The sequence below is a fragment of the Oryctolagus cuniculus genome, chromosome 11 (genome assembly GCF_964237555.1).
Source record: "Oryctolagus cuniculus chromosome 11, mOryCun1.1, whole genome shotgun sequence".
NCBI lineage: Eukaryota > Metazoa > Chordata > Mammalia > Lagomorpha > Leporidae > Oryctolagus > Oryctolagus cuniculus.
This window is the reverse complement of record NC_091442.1, coordinates 76,196,891-76,220,991: the sequence shown is the minus strand read 5'-3', so window position 1 is coordinate 76,220,991 and position 24,101 is coordinate 76,196,891. Positions and strand designations below refer to the sequence as shown.

General features: G+C 39.2%; 2 long non-coding RNA genes across 3 annotated transcripts in view; one reads left to right on the top strand and one right to left on the bottom strand.

The window, feature by feature from the left end:
- Positions 1-2,842: 2,842 nt before the first annotated feature.
- The window catches only part of LOC138844223 (uncharacterized), a 108,698-nt gene continuing 87,439 nt past the window's right edge, over positions 2,843-24,101 (bottom strand). The window contains exon 3 of the long non-coding RNA XR_011379787.1: positions 2,843-3,005. This is a non-coding gene — a long non-coding RNA (uncharacterized lncRNA). The remainder of the gene's footprint in view (positions 3,006-24,101) is intronic.
- LOC108176666 (uncharacterized) lies at positions 6,345-22,615 on the top strand. 2 transcript variants are annotated; one of them, XR_011379786.1, is made up of 3 exons: positions 6,345-6,839; positions 11,415-11,544; positions 17,349-22,615. It is a non-coding gene; the product is annotated as an uncharacterized lncRNA (long non-coding RNA). The 2 variants fall into 2 exon arrangements; XR_011379785.1 differs by lacking the exon at positions 17,349-22,615 and adding an exon at positions 12,028-12,410.

Here is a 24,101-nt window from a genome sequence, read left to right as displayed (position 1 = left end):
CTACTAATACACCCTGGAAGACACAGATGATGGCCTAAGTGCTTGGGCTCCTGCCACTCACATGGCAGACCAGGATGGAGTTCCTGGCTCCAGACTTCAGTCTGGCTCAAATCAGCTATTGCAGTCATTTGAGGAGCGAACTAGGGAATGGAAGATATATAGCTTTTTATATATATACACATATATATAATCTCCCATGTCTCTCCCTCTCTGTTGCTCTGTCTTTAAATAAATAAATAATTATCTTTGTTAAAAATGTGGCAAAGTTCAAATAGTAATAATATTTGAATTTAATTGGAGATTTACCATATTGAGGTCTCCGTGTAGACCTTTATTTGGTCATTACTGTATCACCATGAGGACTTTAACGCTACAGAATCTAACCACATGTGGTATCTGAGTGACCATGAGCTAATTATTTATATTATAATTCCCTCATATATGCTTGGGGTGATTATTCCCATTTCATAAAATTTTTGTTTATAATTATTTAGCACAAAAAGTGCTGTCATCGTTTTTTAAAAACACAGTGAATACCGACTGCATGTTAATCTTTTTTAATGAGATGCATTGTTTAGAATCCAAATTCACAATGACCCAGAGAAGATACTAATTTGTTATCACATTAGTAGGTTGCTTATCCACTGTCAATTTGCTACTCTTCCTTAATAACAGAATCCCAGTTTTCACAGTGAGGAAATATTCTCAGCCAAAAATACTATCTTTGTCAAACTCCCTTATAAGTGAGGACAATCATGTGGCACTGATTTATAGCTAATGAAATTATAGTTAGGATATCTAGAAGGTTTTCTCTTTAAATCTTAGTTAAATATTTACTTGTCTGCCCTTTTTACCTTCTTTCTACCTGTAAGACTAATATTAAAAGATTTTGAGCAACAGGAGCCATCTGCAGACTACACTTTAACATAATGTGCCACATGAAAATTGGTAGAAAAAAGAAGTTTGAAAAATGTGTCCCCAGTTACATCACTGAGCCCACTTTGTGACTACTGGATTGGATGCCTCTGGACTTCTTTCAGTGATTCAAATAATCCTCCATATTCTAATGTCTTTGGTTGAATGCATTAGTAACTAATTCACTGGGTATGCTGACCGCCGACTTAAGTCATTGAGCTATGTGATTAAATTTTTCCTCTCCCTTAATAGATCCCCACAGGTAAAATCTTCAACCATATTAAAATTTAAAATAATGACTGGTGATACGATTTGGGAGCACTTCAAGTAATTAATAAATAGACTGTGGTTACAGGATTGGTAATTAAACTATTCAAGGGCAATTCTTCCAATCTGGAGAAATTCCCGTTTGGAAATCGGCACTGTCTTCTGCTATAACTGGGAGCGTGTGATCCTTGTAGTTATATAATTTTTAAATTCCAAAATATCATGTGCCATACAGATGACATGAATGCACACTTGCTTCACCTTTCTGCCACTTTTATAAGCCACTATTATCCCTATGGACAAAATCATCTATTTAAAAAAATTTAAAATTAACTCTTGAAAATCTGATTTGCTTTAAAAATTGATTGTTTTACAAAATACATTTATTAATTAAAATTATAATCTTTAAAATAAGCTTTTTCTCAAATCAGAATATTGACAACTGTATGAATTATTTCTCAGAAGTTTATAAGTATAGAGCAGTAAGGTTTCATTTTTGAAAAGCAGACAACTTCCTTATACATTTCAGAGTAAAATTACTGCTTTCATGTTTTCACTACAGAAAAATGTGTGTGAAGGTCAAATTTTTCTTTCAGCATATTTTTCTTGACTGTACCAAAATGTTGATGAAAGATAGTTTTATTTGCTTCTTTTAAAATATGACACTAATATATTAGTTACTGCATATCTTACCAGGTTGAACCATGTAAATATTTAGTTATATTTGTTTCAGATATTATTTTATCAAGAAATAAGATAATACAAATATAATTGAAATGCACATGTAAACCTCTGAGAATATTCATATATCTATAATTATTTATATTATCCAAAATTCAGATATGAGGTTTCTGAAATTAAAGAGGTTATTATTTCCTACAGCAAACAATTGCACTGGCTTCTTTTTTCCTAAGTTCCTATTCCTGAGATGATGTTAAGGACAAGATGTCATCCTACAGGCATGAGAGTCTATTATAACCAAAGAAATATCAAAACAACAACAAAATGAATCTTGGTGTTTATAGAAGACAGAGAGGAAACTCTTGTCCTCAACTTCTGAGAGAGTGTCCTTGAAAATGTTATGAGAATAATTCCATGTCCTCGCACTTAGGAAAGTAAATAAGTCTCTCCAGGGGAAAAATGAAAGTGACATCTCCAAAGTTAAAAGCAAATGGTGTCTTTGAGGTCCTGGGACTCATCCTCCCTTGGAATGTAACACTTGATCTGTCTCTCATTCATTCTCACTGTCTTTGAAGCCATAAATTATCTTATAATGCACAATTTTTGGTCCAGTCCCCAAGGTCAGTAAGATTTTCTCAGAGGTCCTTAATTGTATTGAGACATAAAAAATATTGTCTCCATAATCCACACCTCCCTCTCCCTTTCTCCAGAGAAATAATCATTGTGTATCCTTCAGTCTATGTGTTCATACTTAATACCACCAAAAATATTTCAAATCATTTTATCTCATAAAATTTACATGTCTATTCGATTATTTCACCTATACTAGTACCCAATTAGAATTAGTAAAGAATTGGAAAGGTTAAAACAAATTTCCCAAGTAATGAAAAGGCCAGGCTTATCTGATTGATAGCCTAATCTTAATAAGAATTAAATGGAAATGAACAGCTGAGTGGTACTTCTAATACTAACATGTGATTTCATTCTTGCCTGTGCCGTCTTTATTCTTTCTTGATCACAATGAGCAGCCTTCTTGAAAAGTCTACATGAGGATGAGCATTTAACCTGGTATTTCGCACTGGAGTGCCTGGGTTCATTTCTCAGCTCCAGTTCCTGGCTCCCACTTCCTCCTAATGCAGAACCTGAAAGGGAGCAGTGATGGCTTAGGTAGTTGTTCCATGTGGGAAATCTGGATTGAGTTTCTGATTCCTGGATTCAGTTGCCCCAGTGCCAGCCCTTGAGGCATTTAGGAAATGAACTAGCAGTGAGGCCCCTCTTCCTCTCTCAAAACCCTGCATAATGTAACAAAAGTTGGCCTCTTGCAAACAGCTTTAGAAGAATTGAATTGTGGCAGCAGCCATCTGAGTGAGACTGAAAGTGGGTAGCTTTCCAGATGAACCTTGTGATGACTGAAGCACTGACTGGTATCATGATTGCAGCCTCTAGAAATCATACATGGAGGACCCTACTGTGCTGCCTCGGGATTTGGCCTACACAAACTGTAAGGTATACATGTTGTAAATTGAAGCCACAAGGTTCTGGAGTACTTAATGACACAGTAGTAGAGAACAGATGACATTTCACTACTGGATGTAGGCCAGTTCTATGGCAAACACTAAAAAGGCTTTGGAACTGAGGAACAGATATAGGCAATTTATTTGCAGTGCTCCCCCAGTGCGCACACACACTTCACACACATTCAACATATGATGATTAAACAGTCATAACTGCCACCAAGATTCCTGTTCAAGATAAGGAAAAATGGGAGGCTCAAAGAACTCACTGCTCCAAAACACTTGTGAAATCCATTTGGATGAATGTTGGAAATTTGGTCATACATTTTTTGTTTGTTTGTTTTGAATTTTATTTAAGGTATATAAGGTCCATGTATTTCAAATATACAGATTTAGGAGCATAGTGATACTTCCCACCCTAAGTATCTATGAAACATGCATTTAACCTTTCTAAAGAACCCTTTGTGTGACTGAACATTTTTCTCCCCTGAGGTCATAATAAAAGGTTATGTAGGCATACCTTTGCATTATCTCTAAACCAAATATCTCAGAAAACATTTCTTAATTTTAGCACCTTTTCTGAAGAGGCCAGATGTTTTCAAACAATCTAGTTCTGGTTCTCTGTTTAATAAATAGTTTCCTCACTTTTATCTTTTTCCAATCATATTTTAATATAAACAGTCCAAGGAAATCAGGAAATATGTTCAAAAAGTCTCTGTTGTGAAGTAACCTTTTATTGCTTTTTAGGAGAATGGCAGGGACGTGTTGGTAGTGGGAAAGAGTGAGGGAATGTTATAGACATATTGTGACTCTTAAAGAACCAGGATAAGTGTGGGGAGCAACTCGGACTAGACTAAGTTACTGGAATTAAGACTTATTCTATGCATCTGCTCTCCCACAATATGGCGCTGGGAGAGGAGTAAAAACAACTTTTACACAGCTGCCTCCAGTTCAACCAGTAACCTGCAGGAGCTGATCCTGCTCCTGATTGGAGGAGAGCAGCGTACTCAGCGTGTGGGTAGCAGAGTTGGGATTGGTGGAAGAGGACTATAAAGGAGGAGAGAGACACCATGCACCAGGAACATCTAAGGGGAACATCCGGATAACATCTGAGCAGCCCCCGAGAGGGCCGGCTGGCTGGCGGTGTGCCGCTCCCCCGCGGAAGTGGGGAAAGTGGCAGGGGGAACCGCCCTTCCATGGAGGTGGAAGGGACAGTAGCCAACCCGGGAAGAACCAGCAGCAAACCCGGGAAGGGCCAAGCAGACAAAAGAACAGCGCAGGGTCCTGTGTCGTTCCTCCGCGAAGAGGGGGAGCAACAGATAAGTAATAATAATAAAAAAAAAACTGTTCCACTGGCCTAGTCAAGCCACAAAATCAAGCCTAACAAAAAGGTAAAGAAATGAACTTAACAATGTGTTTGTTTACTTAAATCTTTTGTCTAATTTCTTATTGAGTTGCTTGTTTCTTATTCAATTGTGATTTCTTTATATGAGGGATCCTCAAACGTCATGGAAAATATGTTATCTTTTAATTCCATTTTTATGAACATTTTAGTGACCCTCATATATTCTAGATAGAAGAATATTGTCATATATATTTCTTTGACAATGTTTATTTAAAGTTTGCAGATTTCCTTTGTTCTATTAATATTGCTTTGCAAATAACACATTGCAATTTTGGTCAAGTTTAAATTTTTAAAAAAAGATTTATTTATTTATTTGAAAGACACAGTTACAGAGAGGCAGAGGCAGAGAGAGAGAGAGGTCTTCCATCCACTGGTTCACTCCCCAGATGGCCTCAATAGCTGGAGCTGTGCCATTCAGAAGCCAGGAGCCAGGAGCTTCTTCTGGGTCTCCCACGTGGGTGCAGGAGCCCAAGAACTTGGGGCATCTTCTACTGTTTTCCCAGGCCATAGCAGAGAGCTGGATTGGAAGTGGAGCAGCTGGGATTCGAACCGGCACCCATACAGGATACCGGCACTGCACGCGGTGGCTTTACCCACTCCGCCACAGTGTGGGCCCCAAAGTCTAATTTGCTAATTTGTTCATGGATGGATCTTGCTTTTGGTATATTAACTAAGAAATATTTAGTAAACTGCTCACAGACTTAATCCTATTTTCTTTTAAAATTTTATAATAGTTGGTTTCATACTTAAGTATGGTCTATCTTGAATCATTACTTATATGTTACGGAAGGATTGTATTAATTTTAGAATATGCATTTCCAACTGTTTCATCCTTAGTTCTTGTAATGATTATCCATTTTTTTTTTTTTTGCCTTGAACAAGCACTTTATACGCAAATACACATAGGAAAGCACTAATTAGAAGGCTATGATGAACCTGCTGCTGCCAACATTTGATGCTCACGGGAACCCTTTAACCAGCGGAGATCGATATAATAATGGGTTTTATAGAAGACAGGTGGTGCTGCCCTAAAGGACAGGTTAACACAGACCTCAGTGAAAAAGCATTCATAGTCAAGGAAGTCAGTGAATACACATGGGAGAACACGTGGCATCTTTTTAGTAATTAAAACCACACTTACACAAGGCAGGACGTAGGGAGCAATACGACAAAGCAAAAGCAACACATCTGGCTATTGGGAAACCAGCGCCTTAGGAAAGAAGGGCAAATGCAAAAATCTCTAAGGCAAGAGTGCTGTGAGGAAACACGGAGCTTGAGTGCTGTAGCCGAGAAGTGGAGTTTAGGAGTGGAAATGGTCAAGGTTAAGAGCCACAGCTCCTGCTTCTGCCCAGTGGTGCTAGGGATCCCGCTTTGTTTACTGATCAAAGATAGCAGACCAGGTGCTTATGGCTCTCTAGCGAACTTATAAGCCCGCCCACTCCAGAGTCCACCCTTTCGTAATTGGCTCACAAGTCCTCCAATGGACGCACAGCCACCTCTGGCGCCGGCTTTCAAACAGCTGTCCACTTGGAACTGCAGGCAGACCTCTCAACCAAGCTTGAGGAAGGCGGGGAATCTGTCTCCGCCCGAGGCCGGCATGGCCCCGCCCATCAGGCGAGATTCTAGACGGTGATTGAAGGAGGCGGCTGCTCCTCAAGGGCATCGTGCGGTTTAGGTTGTGACCAGGAAGGAGCTACTGGATTAGAGCTAGGCAAAGGGGAGTTGCTAGAAGTTGGCCAGAGTTTTCCCGCTGTGACAGCGTCCGTGGCCTCCGGTGTGTTCTGCTTCGCGCGTAGGCTAATGCCTGGGGTTGGAAGAGTTACGGGGTCCTCGGGATCCCGCCTGAAGCTTCCCCAAGAGCAGATCCGCCCCCTCCCCAAGTCGCGCAGTGGTGGACAGCCCGCAGGTTGCAGAGCTCAGTTTTTGACCCCAGGATCCTACTTGGAAGTGACTGCTGGGAATCTCTGCTCGTTTCTCCTCCAGGGCCTCCTCCTCCCCAAGCCCCAGTCTGGAGACCCCCGCAGTGGTCACCCGACGCCGCGCTTGGCGCACGATGGGCGCTCTGTGCACGTGTGCTGTTTTCTTTCTTTTAATCCGGTCTTGTTGAGCTTTGTCGTCTTAAACTGTGCTTGGTCAATTGCTTGATGAATGAATAAGCATCCTCAGCTGGGTGTTTCAGGTCTAAAACAGGGTAATGTGTCCCGGCTACTTCCATCTTAGCAAGTAAGTCGAATTTCCCAACTCCCGGGCAGTCCATATTCATTTAACACTTTTACTCTTGTATTTACGAATTTGAATATGATTTAAGCAGAATTTCATCATGTATCCATAATTTGTGACAGTTCATATATACTTTCTAGATACCTGCGTGCTCTCCAAAGAGGCTGAAGTTGAAACTTTAAGCATTGGAAATAGTCTGAAGGGCTAAGAAGGAATTGATTTAATATCTTTTTTAAATATTTATTTATTTATATAAATGAAACATATTTCATGTTTTTCAAATATATAGCTTTAAGAACATAATGATCCTTCCTACACTCCCACTCTCTCCCTCCTTCATTTCTTATTCTTTCCTTTGCATAATTTGAAAAATAATCTATTTCTAGACGCTATTCTGTTCCATTGATCTATTTGCATTTAAGTAGACACCAAGCTTTATAGTAACCATATTAGAAGTCTTAAAAACAAGTAGTCTTGTTCTGTCAACTTTGTCTTTTTTTTAAAAAAAAATTTTGGCTATTATGAGTCTTTTTTTTTAAGTTAGCATGCCTATGTTTGTTTCAGTTTATATTGAGATTGAATTAAATATGTAAATCAATCTGTAGGTAATGTCTTAAGATATTGATCTTGGAACACAGTTCATTTTTCTACTGTATGTTGATTTGTTTATCTTCACAAAGTTTGTAGACATCTGTCACTACCTTGAAATCACATGTAAACTTTGGTAGATCTGTTATAGATTTCTTAGGATTTTCCACATGTATGTTGAAGTGATAAAAGAGAGCATCATAATCTTGTTCCTGATTTTAGAGAGGCAAAATTTATTTCACTATCAACTATGGTGTTAGTTATAAGGGTTCTTTATTTGGTTGAGAGCATTTCCTTCTATTCCTTGTTTGCTGATTGTTCAGACACAAATCAGTTCTAAAATAACTAGCACATATATTGGTGATTCTCTTAAAGTGTAGAGTAATAAGAACAATGGATCAAGAGAAGCAATGTTAGTAAGAAATAATTTGTCATTAAGGAAATAGTTCAAGCTTTGTGGAATAAGACAATTTATTGGCTAGTACATTTATACACATAGATGATACCTTATGTCAAAAATTTTAGAAAAATCCTGATGTCAAAGGAAAAGGAAAGGTTTGATAAATATCATAATCAGTACAGTTGATATTAGTGAAGATTTTTCAATTACAGAAAATATTTACAATGAAATGTGTGTTTTCTAAAAATGTCAAATTATTATTTAAACAACATCACATAAAAATCTTGGAAGACATAGTTGAGGTTGGCAATTTAACTGCATCCTCAAAATTTACTCTATCACCCATGTTTTAAAGTGCAAAACCTGGTATTGAGAAGTATATAGCTTCCACTTCTAAAAAAGACAACCAGTGATCGAGGTACTGTTCAACTTATTAAAAGCCAAGTGTACCTTCAGGTCATTTTCCAAGTCTTCTAACTATTTTCCTCCTTTAACATCTTGTGGCAATTCATCATTCATTTCTGGGAGTCACTTAGCTAGTCAATTTTCTCTATCATAGAACCTTCTTGAAGTAGCCTTCTGAGTGCATTAATAGGTTATCTTTTGGACTCCTTCCTAAGATATGCTCCAGATCATTCACCACACTATTTCCTAGCTGTAAAATTGCTGGGAATTTCACAGAGAAAGTTCAATCTATTTTATATATTCTTGCCACTTTGATCCTTAAGTACAGAGGGCTTAAAATCCACTTGCTCTTTGGCAATACCATTTCCGTTAAATTTCCCTGAATGTTGTATCAGTGCCAGAGAAGTTCAGATTTTGTCATCCAGAGTACACCAGTGTTAGAGGAGCTTCTTTGAGGGCGATGCTGTAGTTAGTTTTACATGTCATCACTGATGGAAACCAGTACAGGAATAATGGATACTGGCACAGAGTCCTGATGAGCCAGGTTATACTGAAAAAGGTTGGGAGCAGGAGAACTAAAATCCTCATGAAGTCAGTCCACAGCGTTGTGAGAAGTTCAGCGAAAAAAGGTACTGGTAGCAGAGAGGTACCCAATTTTGAGGGTGGAAGGAGTGAAAATCAGGCTTAAAAGGATCCAGCAGCAATCAGGTATCCAGTGACAGATACAGGTTTTTGAGTGATATAAAGGGATCATTTGGATGGGCTGGAGAGTACACTGTGGGAGAAAGGACACTGTTGAAAGATGCAAGAAAGCCTAATGTGAAGCAGGAAATTGCAAAGGATTTGAAGTGACTAGAGGCAATAAGGGCTCTGAATATAGAGGAAATACACATCAGCTACTGTGGGGAAATGGGAACAAGAATGAAAAGGCCAGAGCTGGCGCCATGGTGCAGTAGGTTAATTCTCCGCCTGCAGTGCCAGTATCTCATATGGGCGCCAGTTCTAGTCCCAGCTGCTCTACTTCCAATCCAGCTCTCTGCTATGGTCTGGAAAAGCAGTAGAAGATGGCCCAAATGCTTGGGCCCCTGCACTCACATGGGAGACCGGGAAGAAGCACCTGGCTCCTGGCTTTGGATTGGCCAGCTCTGGTCGTTGCAGCCATTTGGGGAGTGAACCAATGGAAGGAAGACCTTTCTCTCTGTCTGTCCCTCTCACTGTCTGTAACTCCACCTCTCAAATAAATAAATAAATCTTAAAAAAAAAAAAAAAGGCCAATTATAGGATGGACTCTGGTACCCAGAAGAAAGTTTGTGAGGATGGTGAATAAAGTAATGAGGTGTGAGGTCATCTCGAAGGTAAAGTATAGTAACATCAAGGGGAAGATGAAGAAGAAGAAATCAGAAATAAGATCAGTGAAAGAAAAGGAACCTCAGTAAGGTCCTCAGCTAGACAGAATGCTAAGGAGACTCCCAGAGGTCTCAGAATAGATGGTGGCAAGAGATAAAGAGGAATCAAAAAGGAGTCTGATAACTGCTTCTTCATAGAAAACAGTATAGGATCAAGACCAGATTTAAGAAAGACTAAGGTAGAAAGTTTATCATTGATGTTTTGGAGAGTTTGATGAGATGAAGGCCATCATTAGAGATGATTCAGTCAGAATTCATACAGAATCCAAAGAGGAAATAAAGGGAATAACATATTTCACTGATGCCCCAAAGAATTTAAGACCTGTATGTTCAACAGCTTCATATATTGTATAAGAGATCTTGCCATCAGTGATGAAGTAAATTATCCTTATCAAGTCATCTCAAGACGTATGCCAATATACCTACAGAAAATGGTAGCTATAGAGTAAGATGAGGGGAGGGGCCAGCTCTGTAGTGTAGTGAGTAAAGCTGCTGCCTACAGTGCCAGCATCCCATATGAGCACTGGTTCAAATCCTGCCTGCTCCACTTCCAATACAGCTCCCTGCTAATGTGCCTGGGGAAGCAGCTCCTTGGGTCCCTGAACCCATGTGGGAGACCCAGGAGAAGCTCCAAGCTCCAAGCTCCTGGCTTTGGATCAGCCCAGCTCTGGCCATTGCAGCCATTTGGTGAGTGAGCTAGTAGATGGAAGCGCTCTCTCTCTCTTCCTCTCTGTAATTCTACCTTCCAAATAAATATATAACTAAATATTAAAAAAAAAATGAGGGGCATAACTGAGTCAAAAGAACTGGCTATAGATAGAATTAAGTATTACAGTGATCATATAAATAGGATTAGGTGTCTGGTAATAATAATATAGAGAGTTAAAAAAAGAGTGAATGCCCCAACCTAGAAAGCCTTGTCTAAATACTGACTGTGTGAATTCAAAGGGCTTCCATAGCCTAGGCAGAGCATGTCAAGAGCCTTGGGTGGTCACTGACATTTTACTTAAGAGTGTTAATTGTTAAATTAACAGTAGGAGTCACTGTGCACTAATTTCCCACTCAGGTCTTCTGTTCTCAGAGTTGTATTATGAGAGTTAACAGTAAAACTTCTTTTCAAAGATTTACTTGGTTTAGTGTGTTAAGTGGAGGATATTCTTATGTCTCAAGTTTTAGTTATGCCTTAGTGTCCAATTCCATTGCTTGTTTTCTTAGGTGCTTCATTAATTAATGATAAAACTTGTTCTCAAGGACTTACTTTTTTTTTAATGTATTAAATGCTCAAACAAAATGTATCATTCTCTGGTGCTTCTTTAAAGTTTCTCAAAAAAATGAAATTAACTTCGAGATGCAATGACTATGAACAGCCTTTGTCTTGACTGTTGAACAATTTTTTTTTTTTCCGCGCAAATTGTTGAACTCTTTGTATAAAGTTGGTCTTCTGTGTATAAAGTTAACTGAAACTGGGTCTTAGAGGAGAATGGGACTGGAAATGGGAGAGGGAGGAAGTGATAGGGTGGAAGTATGGGTGGGAGGGCAGGAATGGTGGGAAGAATCATTCTATTCCAAGTTCCCAGAATTTCTCAACATTTTCCTTCCTTATGGTTCTTCAGCACATCCCAGTATTTGATCCATGCAAGGAAGAAAAATACTGGAAAGAAGATGAAGGGAATGACACCTCCATTTTGATCCTCACGACCAAGATCTTGGTATATATTATATTATCTCAAAGGAGTAAATAAGGTAAAAATTTACAAGTTTTGCCCCAAAGCCACCTAACAGTCATTTCACTGGGTGAAGTTATTTCAAAAAGTTAATGGAATATAGAATTAAGTGATACACTGGGATTAAACATGACAATAGGTCTGATATGATTTCATCATCATTTAAAAAAAAATCATCTATTATTTTTCACTTTATGTTTCTGTGTGGGAACAAACTGTTGAAATCCTTACTTAAGGTATACTAAGCTGATCTTCTGTATACTAAGATAATCGAAAATGAATCTTGATGTGAATGGAAGGGGAGAGGGAGTGGGAAAGGGGAGGGTGGTGGGTGGGAGGGACGGTATGGGGGGGAAAGCCATTGTAACCCATGAGACGTACTTTGGAAATTTATATTCATTAAATAAAAGATAAAAAAAAAAAAAAAAGAATTAAGTGATACATTCATGTTGTTGAAAAATTTGAATTCCATGCATATTGTCATAATTCACATTTTCTACAGATGTTTGAAGTATTCTTTATTTCACACTACTTCCAAAGGAGAGATCCATTGTCTACTCCTATCATCCTTTCATTGCCATGGATGGACAGAAAAGGAATGTGAGACATGTCAAAGGTTTACTTTGATCCTAAGAAGACCCTGCTCCGTTTTCTCAGAGGGACTTGCCTCACAACTGACATCCTCAGAGATTGTAGACATAGGGCCTCTGGAAAGGAAAGATTACAGTTAAATCCCAAAGCACTGCATATTGATGAGACAGAATTTTGTCTTGTACTTAATCCACTCCCTTGTCTCTAGATTGATACAGATATATGTATATGTGTGTGTGTGTATATATATATATATATATATATATATAAAATGAATAAAATACAGCGGTTTTACCTGTCATGACTATTCCTTTCAAAGTAGATAAATATATTTTATAATTTGAAAACTTGAAGGGAGGCTTTCTGCAAGTGATCCTTGATTTTGTGCAGACAGTAGTTTTCTGTTGAAAGGACCAGGACTGAATCTCAGCCCTAGGGATATATTCATACTCCATCTCTGTGAACTCCTTGAGGGCAGAATCAGTCGTGTGGTACTTGACTGGAGATTTTCAAAGGCTAAGCATGACTTTCCAGATACATCATGATACAAAAGAATAGCTTGCAGAGAAATGCAGATACCTTGAGTTCTCCCCATAATTAAATCCACTGTCACCAGTTTATGGTGTTTGGAATATTTCATCTGTGTCCTCTCATACACTGAGATAAGCAATTTGTGTGTTTTGGAGAGAAACTCTAACCCTACTCTAATCCCTAGCCCGTCTACATGGTTTAGCACGTAGGCTAGTGGTCTGTTCATTGTCGGATAGGATGTTGGGCTTCTCCTTTCTATTCCTATCTACAAAGGAATCATTTTCCACTAAGATGGGGGAAGAATCATAGCATCTGTAAGTTAAGGGAACACTAAAAATCAAGCATAAAATATAACCTTGAGATTCTGAGATTCCTCATGTAAGTATCTTTCCCTGCCAAAACAATAGATTTAGAAAAGTGGCAAAATAAGTGAGAAATAAAAGGTTATATTTTATGCTTGATTTTTAGTGTCCCCATAACTTATAGGTGCTGTGATTCTTCCCCATCTTGGTAGAAAATGATCCCTTTGTAGATAGGAATAGAAAGGAGAAGTCCAACATCCTATTTGACAACTTGTAAATCTCTGCTTCAGTACTCATCCATGAATCAATGTATCTCAACATTCTCAGTTCCATTATACTCTTTATTTATTTTAATTTTTACTTATTTGAAGAGAAATATAGATAGAAAAGAGAGCTAGAAAAAACCATCCCATCTGCTGGTTCACTGCCCAAATGCCCATAATTCCTCTTTAGGAGCTGAAGCTGGTAGCCAGGACCTCAATCCAGGTCTCCACCTGATTGGTAGGGACTCGATTACTTAAGCCATCATTCCTGTCTCCCAGTGTCTACATTAGCAGGTGGTTGGAAACTGGAGCCAGAACTCAGAATCAATTCATACCAAATGAGTAAATTTAGACTAATAAGCAAGTAGATTTCCTAGTCCATAGAGTTCTAGATATAAAGGGATTTTTTGTTTGTTTTTGGATTTTTCCATTCAACTTGACCTAGGAAGGAGAAAGCTGCAGGAAATAGAGGAAAATGTAAATTGTCTAAGGATGAGTTATGTAAGATATAATTTTTAAGCACATTTAATGTGTGTAGCAAACTCCAGTTGATCCAATTGATGAGCCAATCACAGTATCTACTGAATTACTACTTATGCTTGGGATATTCTTCATAGTAATTGTTAGGTGGCTAAAATTGTCAAATAGGTTATTACGTTTTTAAAGAAATAAATATAAGAGAAATGTTTAAAAAATGCTATAATGTGATAATGACTGGGGTGAAAGGCTACTTTAGGGACCATGGAAGAACTTTTTGAGAAGGGTGAAATCTGCACAACCCTAAGAAGGTGGCAATAGAAAGGTATATAGCTTTCCTGTCCGGTAGAATTTCTGTGATGATGGATCTGTTTCAGGTGCTATTAGCATGTGAAATATAGCTAATGAAGCCAAGGACTGAATTTTAAATTTGTGAACCTTAATTTGAATTTAAATAGCCACATATGCCTAATGGCTAAGGTGCTGGAAAGAACAGATCTAGATAAAGAGGGCTTCAGGCTGAAGGAAAAACAAATTTGACTTGGTGACACCCTTGCTGTAGTCGAAAGACAACAAAAAGCAGGATGGCTGGATGAAAGCGAGGAAAATATTTGAAGGAAATGGGCACAGATATTCAGGCAGGGTTGGGTCCTGTAGGAAACTGTAAATAATGAAGAGCTTGATTTTTTTTTTCCAATTGCAGTAGGTGGGTATCAGTGAGTTTTAGAAAGTAATATGCTATGATCAAACTATTGTGTAAAATAACAGTGGAAAACATTGGGATGCAATTGTTTTGGTCTGGGTAAGATATGAAGCTGGCAGAGAAGGTGGTAACAAGTGATTGGGTTTGGAATTTACTTCAGTGATTATGAGACTGACTGTTTGGTGAGGGGCGGCAAAAAAAAAAGGGTCAAAGATAACTAATTTTTTGAAGATGGTGAAAACTATTTTAAGAAACATAAAGTCATTATTTTTATTGTAGTCACATAGGTTGAAATATTAGACATCCAAGGGAAATCTAAAAGGTGATTTGAAATACCCAAATAAAATGGAAGGTAAATTCAGGCTAGAGTTGTAGCTTTGAGAGACATCTTTGAATTAATTCAATGAATATCTGTTGAGCATTGTCAGTCATTTCTCTAGGAACTGGAGTTAAAGCAGAAAACAAAATAATTGGAACCTTTCTTATATATTGTATTCTAGTTATAGAAAAAAATTTAAAATAATATAAATGAAAATTCATTGAACAATATTTTCTAAAAACTTTTTAAAAGGACTTATTCATGTAGAAACTCATTTAATTGTCTCAATAACTTCATGAAATAATTACCATTACTGTAACTATGAAAGTTTTTATACTGTAGGTCCCCAAACTAAATAACTATACAATGTACAGTTTCAAATGTAGAAAAAGTCCAAAACAGAAAATAAATTAGGGTCCTGAGATATGCTAAAATAGTCTAATGGAGCTGAATCTGTGAGATATGTCTAACTAGGGTAGTCATAACAACATTTGGGAAGATACCTGGATGAAGTTAGGTAATGAGCTATGCAGATATTGGAACAAGAGTATTCTCAGTAGAATACAGGGAAAGACTAAATTTCTATGATTGGAATGTTTGTTTTAAATTAAGGTTCATGGGCAAAAGAGAGAACAGCATGTCTGGAGCAGATGAGAAACGAAGGGAATAGTAAGAAATGTGATAAGGTTTGTTATTCATGAATTCATTTAAAACTGATATTGCACAAAAGGGTAAAAATAGGAAAAAAGAACATTGAAGATTTATGCTGTACCCATCATTTGGAATTCTGCATTGAAAGTAGCTTTGGTAAGGAAAAAAACAATCAGTTTGATTTAAAGAAGAAAAATAGGAGTACTATGTTTCCTACTTCAAATGGAAATGTATTAACAAGAAAGGTTAAATTAAAAAGGAAAAGAAAAATATGTAACAGGAGGGGATTTCTGAAGTGATTGGAATATATTTTTACCAGAGCACACAGGAAGAGATTGGCCGTCACTGAACCTGTGCAGTTCCTCCTTTATAAGTAGAAGAACAAAGTAAAAGATATGAATGTAGGTAATCCTGTGGTTGTACTCTTGAGGAAGTGAAAGATTTTTTATTTGATTTCTTTTCTTATTTGAAAATATAATATGGTAGACAAGATAAGGAGTGGCAGGTATTTGAAACTGAAATCAACATAGGTGACCCACAGATGTTAGATGATACACTGGAAAAACAAGAACAAGAAGTAATGGCTTATTGTTGGAATGAGGCACCATGGTCCCCCAGCTACCTCTGCTTTCTATCTTCATCCTGACCAGGAAATACAGTACGTTGACCAATGTGTGACTGAGCCAGCTCCATATTTTCCCTGAAGGCTTGAGCCCAAGCCAGAGCCTTGAACATTCCCAGGCACAGATATGCTACGAAATACGTGCCTTAGTTCAACCCTCATGCAAATTCCTTAACCAGACCCCCTTTTTACAGACCTGAATAGAGCATCTCTCATCTTGATGTCTGCTGTGAGGACACTGTGCCCCATTGTATGTGTGCTTTCCTAATGGACTTTGGTCTAATCACCTTGATGTCTAGGACTTTTTTCTTTGCTATTCTAACCAATCTCATCTGGGGAGGGTCTGCAGTAGTGCCCTGCAAGAACTCTTCTGCTGCCCCTCTTGAAGCAACTCCTATTTTTACTTTGGATTTCTTTTGTACTTTTACTAGGAGCTTTACTTCCTTTGCCTTCTGTGTGATGACCATGTTTCTGTGTGTAGCACATTCTTAAGCATCTTTTTGTAAGGCTGTACAGGTGGTACAGTTTCTGTTTGTTATGGAAGGTCTTTATTTCACCCTCATTCATAAATGTGAGCTTTGTAGGTTGCAGTATTATGGGTTGACATTTTTTTTCTCTTCTCTTGGAATGTGTTTCACCATTCTCTCCTAGCCTGTAGGGTTTCTGATAAGTATGCTGTGAGTCTAATTGGAGATCTGTTGTTTTTCTCATGCACATTTTAGAATCTTTTCTTTATGTTTTACTGTGGAGACTTTGACTACAATGTGTCATCATGAAGTTCTTTTCTGGTCATGTCTATTAGGTGTTTTGTGAGTTTTTTGTACTTGGGCTGCCCTTTCTTTTTCCAAAATAGGGATGTTTTCTGTAATTATTTCACTAATATTTCACTAAAAAGACTTTCTAATCCATTATCTCTTTCCACATCTTCAGGAACTACTAAGACCTGTATGTTGGGTTGATTGATAGTATCCCATAGATCTCTAACACTGTGTTTTAGTTTTCTAATTTCTTCCTTTTTTTCACTTTGATTGTAAAATTTCCAGATAGTTGTCTTCTGACTCGGATATTATTTCTTCTGCTTCACCAAGTCTGTTCCTAAGCCTTTCCACCGTATGTTTTATTTGTTCTATTGAATACTTCATTTCCAGTATTTCATCTTGATTTCTCTTTAAAAATCTCAATTTTGTATGAAAAATTTCCCTTCATATCATGTACAGATTTCTTTAGTTCATGAATTTGCTTCTTATTACTTCTACGTAATCATATGATCAATTTTTTGAATTTCGTTTCTGGCATTTCATTTCACATTCTAATCTTGAAGTGTTGTATTCTTTAGTTGGTTTTTTTTTTTTTTTTTTTGACAGGTAGAATTACAGTGAGAGAGAGAGAGATGAGAGATGGAGAGAAAGGTCTTCTTCCAATGGTTCACTCCCTCAAATGGCCACAATGGACGGAGCTGTGCTGATCTGAAGCCAAGAGCCAGGAGCTTCTTCCTGGTCTCCCACATAAGTGCAGGGGCCCAAGCATCTGGGCCATCCTCTACTGCCCTCCCGGGCCACAGCAGAGAGCTGGACTGCAAGAAGAGCAACCAGGACTAGAACCCAGCATCGATATGGGATGCTGGCGCTGCAGGCAGAGGATTAACCTAGTGCGCCATGGCGCAGGCCCCTAGGTATTGTGTTTTTGGGGGGCTCATGTTGTCTTCCTTATTCTTGTTTTTGAATTGCTGTATTTATTTGTTTATTATTAGGCATTTGTGGTGATACTTATTTTTTATTTGTTTTGTTTTGTTTTCTTTTCCCTGTGAGCTGTTTTATCTTTGAACTATGCCTCTATGGCTTAGTGAAGTGTCTGCTCTTTCAGGGAGTAAGTACAAAGAGGTGTGTGCTGGGTGTAGTCAGGGAGCTCTGTTTGTGCTCCAGGATGAGGGAGTGTCCAAGGTGACACCCAAGTTGGATGTGGTAAATTTCTTTTTTTTTTTTAATCAGAGGGGAGGTTTGTTGTGCTCTGTTGGCATAGTCTCACACTCTCCTCCTTGCCGCAAAGGAGACCAATGCCTGGGCGCTAGCCTCAGTGGGTACAAATTTCATCTATGCTGCCACAGGAACCACAGAAAGGATCCATGCAGTCCTCAGTGTTAACACAGATTCTGCAGCAGTGACCGTCACCAGGGAATCAGGGAGCCCCCAGCAGTCGGAGCTGCCCACAGTGACTGCCCAAATTCCTAGGCACACCCTGCTCCCTCCCGTGCAGCCACAGTGTTTTCACAGTCCCAGCACACAAGGCTCCCATAGTCACGAGCCTCCAGCCCCTGTCAATTCTGCCAGCCAGACTTAAGCTCTCCTCTCGGCTGGTTGCTGGGCGTGTGGACACCAGCTGGCACAGGTGTTATTTATGTCCAAAATGGCTCCCACTCTCCGGCAGCTAGTTACAGGATGCTGGTGCCGGGTGGTCAGGAAGAGAGAAGCGTGCCCCCCTTTTTTTCCCTTTAGGTTGGCTGACGCACTGTCTCCCACAGGGCTCCAAGCTGTCTCCTCACAAGGCTCTTTCTGAATCCTTATCACCAGTGGCTTGGGCTGTTGCAGTCTGGTCTCACTTCACTCCAGATTTGGTGCTGAGGTTCTCAACTGCTGGGGTCCTGAGTTATGTGCATCCACACCCTCCACATAGATCCACAGTGTCCCTCTAATTTGCATGGTGTTTCCTCTGTCATTTTCTCCCTAACTCTTCCCTGAGATTTCATTCTCCTTTTTATAAGTAATTTTTCATTCTTTCTGAAACTGACCATTTGGGTTTTATATATTTTATGGATGCTAGAAGTTATTTTTTTTTAAAGATTTATGTATTTATTTGAAAGAGTTACACACAGAAAGAAGGAGAGACAGAGAGAGAAAGAGGTCTTCCATCCACTGGTTCACTCCCCAGATGGCTGCATGGCTGGAGCTGTGCTGATCTGAATCCAGGAGCCAGGAGCTACTTCTGGGTCTCCCACGTGAGTGCAGGGGTCCAAGGACTTGGGCCATCTTCCGCTGCTTTCCCAGGGCATAGCAGAGAGCTGGATCAGAAGTGGAGCAGCTGGAACTGGAACAAGCGTCCCTATGGGATGCCGGCACTGCAGGTGCGGCTTTACTTGCTATGCCCCGGCGTCGGCCCCTGGAAGTTATTTAAATCTTCTGTTTAGTAAGGTCATGTAGCAGGGAAGGAAAGAGCCTCTTAAGTATTGCCAGGTGCAGGTGGAAGTTCAGAGTCTACTCAGCTTCTGTTGACACTCACAATGACCTCCTCATTAGCTAAGAGCTGGTGAGAGTTCTGGCTTCCCCCTGAGACTATATGCCTAGGAGAAGGCAGGTTACCTCATTAATGCTCTGTGACTGACCTATTAGTACCATGGGAGTGAGGTAGCCTCCTAAACACTGGGTAGTACCCAAATCCTTAATGTCCTACTGGACCTTTTCTGCAACAAGGAAAGTGTAGGCTCACTGCTTAGTGGGAGTAGGAGTCCAGACTTCACATTGTAATAACTATCCTCAGAGAAGAAACTGTCTCAGTGCTGCACTGCAATGTGAGGTGCTGGAGAAGAAAGCTGCGGCTTACCCCCTGCACTACAGTGCTAACATCAGACTAGGTTATCTTATTATGGATTGGTGAGTGTGGAAATCTAGATTCCTTACTCATCTTTTGCTGGCATATGTGAGGAATAAGACCACATATTTTCATGTGATCCTACAAGGCTGCCTCTTTTCTTGTTCCTTAATTAGAGAAACAGATTTTATTGGAATTTGTTTTGCTTGCACCTCTTAGCATTTCTGGTTTGCTTCCTTCAATTTTGTGTTAGTGATACGTGGTGCAAAAAAAAAAAAAAAAAAAAAAAAAATTAAGAATCCAGCTACCATCTTGTCATTATTTTGATTCCAAGGTTCTCTAATGTATCTGTCTTTTCTTCTCCACCTTTTAGAGTTTTCTCAGATTTATACATCCACGTGTATAAAATAAAAATGCTACACAAAAGTTATACTAGCAACAAAAATATAAAGTAATAAAAAATGACCTTACCAATAACATATGTACTACCATAGAGATCAAATTAAATATTATGGCTGGCACCACGGCTCAATAGGCTAATCCTCCACCTTGCGGTGCCGGCACACCGGGTTCTAGTCCCGGTTTGGGCACCAGATTCTGTCCTGGTTGCCCCTCTTCCAGGCCAGCTCTCTGCTGTGGCCAGGGAGTGCAGTGGAGGATGGTCCAAGTGCTTGCGCCCTGCACCCCATGGGAGACCAGGAGAAGCACCTGGCTCCTGCCATCGGATCAGCGCAGTGTGCCGGCCATAGCACGCTGGCTGCGGCGGCCATTGGAGGGTGAACCAACAGCAAAAGGAAGACCTTTCTCTCTGTCTCTCTCTCACTATCCACTCTGCCTGTCAAAAAAAAAAAAAAATTAAATGTTATGTACAGAGGTGAACAAAAAACTAAATAAATACAGGTATAGATGATTTCTGATGAAAAAATTAAAAACATATTTATTTGAAAGTCATTGTTACAGAGAGAGTGGTAGAGACAAAGAGAGAAACAGAGATCTTCCATTTGGTGGTTCACTCCCCAAATGGCTACATGTTGAAGGCAGGGGCCCAAGCACAGGCCATTAACAGGGAGACCGATTGGAAGAAGAGCAGTCGAGATATGAACCAGCGCCCATAAGGGCTGCCATCCTCACAGGTGGCAGCTTTATCCACTGTGCCACAAAGCTGGACCCAGTTCTCGCACATTAAAGTGTGTCAATATGAACCAGAAGCCTTGCTAAAACAGAATGCTGAGTCCCAAATTTGGAATTTCTGATGAACTACATTTAGGGGAAAAACTCAAAAATTTATACTTGTAGCATTAGTCCTGAGATAATACTTTCACTAGTGATCCAAAGATCACACTTCTATAGATAATGTCGACCTCATCTCTCTTTAAAATACACATTCATTTACACATCTCAGTGTTATTTATAAACGCTGGAATTGACCAAGTAAATCATATATATAAGTTGTACTGTAGTCTTTCATTACAATGTAGTGTTCTATGCTGTAATAAGAATAATCATGTCTACATGTAACAACATAGGTAAATATTAAAACATTCCCCCAAATCTAAATTATAACAATTTTAGTAATACAATTGGTAGGGTTAATTATTCTCCAGAAACAAAGACGGTTACCATTCAAATGTCACAATATTGGTTAATTCTGGAGAAAGGAAGGGACCTGTGTTGAGGATGGACTCACAGGATGGCGGTTTCTAGTATATTAAAGATGCTCCTTTTCTTGACCTGTCTTATAGTACATAGATGTTCACATTCTGATTAACCTTTATAATTGCATATTTGCAATTTAAATGAAAAATGTGTATTTTGTATATTGCTGACAACTGAATGTATTAAAAATAATAAAGTAACTGAATAGCATAGAAAATTTCTGTAATTTTTGTTGTTGTTGTTTGAAAGGCAGAGAGAGGGGAGAGGTCCCATCTTTTGGATCACTTCCCAAATGCCTAAAATAGCTAGAGGTGGGCCAGGGTGAAATTTGGAGCTGAGAACATAATCTGGGTGTCTCAGGTGGACTGCTGGAAGCCAATTACTTGAGCTGTCACTGCCACGTTCCCAAGTCTACATTAGCATGAAGTTGAAGTCAGAAGCCAGTCAGACATCGAGTCCAGGCACTGTGATATGAGATGTGGGTATCTTAACCTCTAGGCTGAACACCTTCCTCCATTTAAAAGATTAATGCCAATATTAAATCACTGTTATCTCCTATGGCAACTATTTGGAATCTTATTAAATTCACAATGGTTACTTCCCATGGAAATTATTTCTCTCCCCTGAAGAGAATGTTAACTGGTCTGTTATCTCACGGATCCATGAGTAGCTGAACCTGCCCTGCTTTCAAAAGACAGGAGTTAGAATCAAATAACACTTGTTCAAAAACTCTGGACATGTCTACAATATTACCCATAGAGTTGCTATCAGCAAACCATTCCCTTAATAATTCAGTATTAGATTAAGTAGATTGTTATATTTGTTTATTTCCATATCATTTCAAATAATTTTCATTAAAGTATTAAAAAACTTGCTACCTATTGTAATTTAATGAAACTAAAATGTGGTTATTTTTTAAGCATTTTCTATGAAGGGGCTACCTGCCATTGTTATCTGTGATGTCTTGGAACGAACGTATTTTCACTATGTTTGTGTGCATTTCCTTCCTCATCTTTTTAACTTCACAATCCCATCAGTTTGTTCAGAGCCAGGGTGTTACTATTACAATGTATGATAAAATATAGAGGGAACTACACATTCAAAAAAATAACGTACACTGCTGTAGAAGAGGTAGTCAACAAATTAACACAACCCATAGCAATGTAAAGGGATCATTTATCTAAAGTAAATGAATGTATATTCATTTATGAGCATTTTGCATCTTTGTAGTAGCTAATGTTTTCTCCAGCATATCATGAATAAAATACCTGTCAGATCCATTACAATAAGTGCAAACAAGCTCTAGCACTTGGACTCCTTCTTTAAAAAGATATCAACAACATGTAAATCATGTTCTGCATTTCTTTGATGGAATAAAATTGTTAAAATGGCAAAGCTAGAAGTATTTATTTACTTATTTCTGACAAGATCACTTGCTTCATGTTGCATTGCTTCCCATAGGAATTGCTGCTGGCTGCCACATCCATTTGGATCTCTTTGCATGACAAAAAAGCTAGGCTCCATTAAAGTATCATTTGCAATGAATTTACATCCTTCCTCAGGGATAAATCTAGCCATTAGACATTAGGCAGAAAGATTGACTTTTATAAAAGACTACTGTTCTTTGGGTTCCAAGTTGCATTCATAAAAGGACAGGGATAAAATAGAAACATTTGACAGAGAAAGTGAGCTAAATTAATTTCCATGTGACTTTGAGGTGTCATTTTCAAATTCCAGGGAAAATGCTGGGGAAAGTCTATATGAGAACCTCAAAAACAAACATTCCATTTAAGAAATGAGCAAAGCTGGCCAGTGCCATGGCTCACTTGGCTGGTCCTCCACCTGTGGCGCCAGCACCCTGGACTCTAGTTCCGGTTGCTCCTCTTCCAGTCCAGCTCTCTGCTGTGGTCCTGGAGGGCAGCGGACGATGGCCCAAGTGCTTGGGTCCCTGCACTCGTATGGGAGACTGGGAGGAAGTACCCGACTTCTGGCTTTGGATCGGCACAGCGCTGGCCATAGTGGCCATTAGGAGAGTGAACCAACAAAAGGAAGACCTTTCTCTTTGTCTCTCTCTCTCTCACTAACTTGCCTGGGGGGAAAAAAAATGAGCAAAGGACTTGAACAGTTTCCAAATAAGAAATTCAAATGGCCAACAGACCCGTGAAAAAAATGTTGAGGATCACTGACCACCAGGGAAACGCAAATAAAAACCACAATGAGGTTTTACCTCTTTCCAGTTAGAATAGCTCTTAGACATAAATCAAAAAACTGGCCGGTGCCAGGGCTCAATAGGCTAATCTACCGCCTGTGGCGCCAGCACACTGGGTTCTAGTCCTGGTCAGGGCGCCGGATTCTGTCCTGGTTGCCCCTCTTCCAGGCCAGCTCTCTGCTGTGGCCCGGGAGTGCAGTGGAGGATGGCCCAAGTGCTTGGGCCCTGCACCCGCAAGGGAGACCAGGAGAAGCTCCTGGCTTCTGATCAGCGCAGTGCGCAGGCTGCAGCGCACTGGCTGCGGCAACCATTGGAGGGTGAAACAACGGTAAAAGGAAGACCTTTCTCTGTCTCTCTCACTGTCCACTCTGCCTGTTAAAAAAAAAAAAAAATCAAAAAACCAATAAATGTGGTTGAGGATGTGGGGAAAATTACTCTAATCCACTGTTGGTGGGAATGTAAACTGGCAAAGCCACCTTGGAAGACAGTTTGGAGATATCTCAGAAATCTGGAAGTAGTCCTGCCCTATGACCCAGCCATCCTACTGCTGGGAATTTACCCAAAGGAAATATAATCAGCATATGAAAGAGTGATCTGTACTCCCATGTTTATTGCAGCTCAATTCACAATAGCTAAGATATGGAATAAACCTAAGTGTCCATCAGCTGAA